The following is a 1,242-nucleotide window of genomic DNA, read 5'->3' as shown; positions in this document are numbered from 1 at the left end:
AGCTGGGGACGACGCCTCCAGAGGCACACCCACAGAGCCCGGGCCCACTGGGGGCGCCCCAGCCTCCGGCAGAAGTGGAAAATCATCCGCATGGAAAACTGATGGGTCCTCCGGGCGAGGGGCACGGCAAGCTGCAGCGAAATGGCCTACCTCACCACACCGGAAACAGGAGCGAGTCTGCCCCTGGTAGAACACACGCACATAAAACCCACACACAGCCACCCGAGAGGGAATAGCCCCAGAGAGCCGCATGCGCAAAGTACGGGCACCCATACGGAGCCCCTTCAGGCGCCCACTAAGCAGACAGGCATGACGCTGCCCCACCACCTCACCATACCGACGGAACGCGGCGGACAGCTCATCCTCAGGAAACTGCACCGGCGCACCATGAACGCTCACATACGTCAGGGGGCCCCACGGATCGGAGACCTCCACCGTCACAGCAGAACCTGGAAGTACATGCGTCCGTGTACCCCATCGACGCACAAACAGCTGATACACCTGCGCCGAGGAGAACGTCACCGCCACCCGGGTAGGGGAAAGTTTCTCAACACTGTAGAGATCTTGGTACTCCACACGCATGACGTCCATAAGGGCAACCTCCACCAAGGGCCAGTCAACGGGGGCCGAGAAATCAAGTCGGGCGGTGTCGACCCGGCGAACACGGCCACCACTAGTCGACGCCATGACACCCGCCAGGCCCCGGCCAATGGCCGCACCACACCGTCAACAAGACGACCACCACGCAGCAGTTACAGGTCAACACTGACAGCCCTGGCCGAACGTCAGCGCCCTCCGGTAGCAGAGCGGCGACTCCCATCCTGTTGGTCTAGTGGTATGATTCCTGCTTTGGGTGCAGGAGGTCCCGGGTTCAACTCCCGGACAGGCCCTCAATATTTTCCTTCCAGAGCAAGTTAATTATACTGTAAAATTAATTGCTTACATTTTACCAACATTAAGAAATGCACTATTAAACATAGGAGACATCATAAGACTTAATTTTAAGTAGCAAATCAGTATGATGCACATAATTTAAAACGTAACTAATTCTGGAATATAGTGAACGAAATTTGCAGATCCTCAACATTTACATGAAGAGATTTAGGAGAAAGCCAGGCAGGAAGTGGCGGACCAGCCGGGTTATAATGGATACGAGGGCCTGCAGGCAGCTCCAAGCAACAGCCTTGATTGATCAAGTAATCACACGATGAGCCTGGCCCCAGATCGGGTTGTGGGGCAGTA

The 1,242-nt window shown here is 56.0% G+C and overlaps 1 non-coding gene across 1 annotated transcript; it reads left to right on the top strand.

The window, feature by feature from the left end:
* Window positions 1-818: 818 nt before the first annotated feature.
* TRNAP-UGG (transfer RNA proline (anticodon UGG)) lies at window positions 819-896 on the top strand. Its single transcript has one exon. It is a non-coding gene; the product is annotated as a tRNA-Pro (tRNA).
* Window positions 897-1,242: the final 346 nt, after the last annotated feature.

Source organism: Procambarus clarkii, unplaced genomic scaffold (assembly GCF_040958095.1).
Source record: "Procambarus clarkii isolate CNS0578487 unplaced genomic scaffold, FALCON_Pclarkii_2.0 HiC_scaffold_139, whole genome shotgun sequence".
Classification (NCBI taxonomy): Eukaryota; Metazoa; Arthropoda; class Malacostraca; order Decapoda; family Cambaridae; genus Procambarus; species Procambarus clarkii.
Note: the sequence above shows the minus strand (reverse complement) of the source record. Positions and strands in the feature narration are given on the sequence as shown.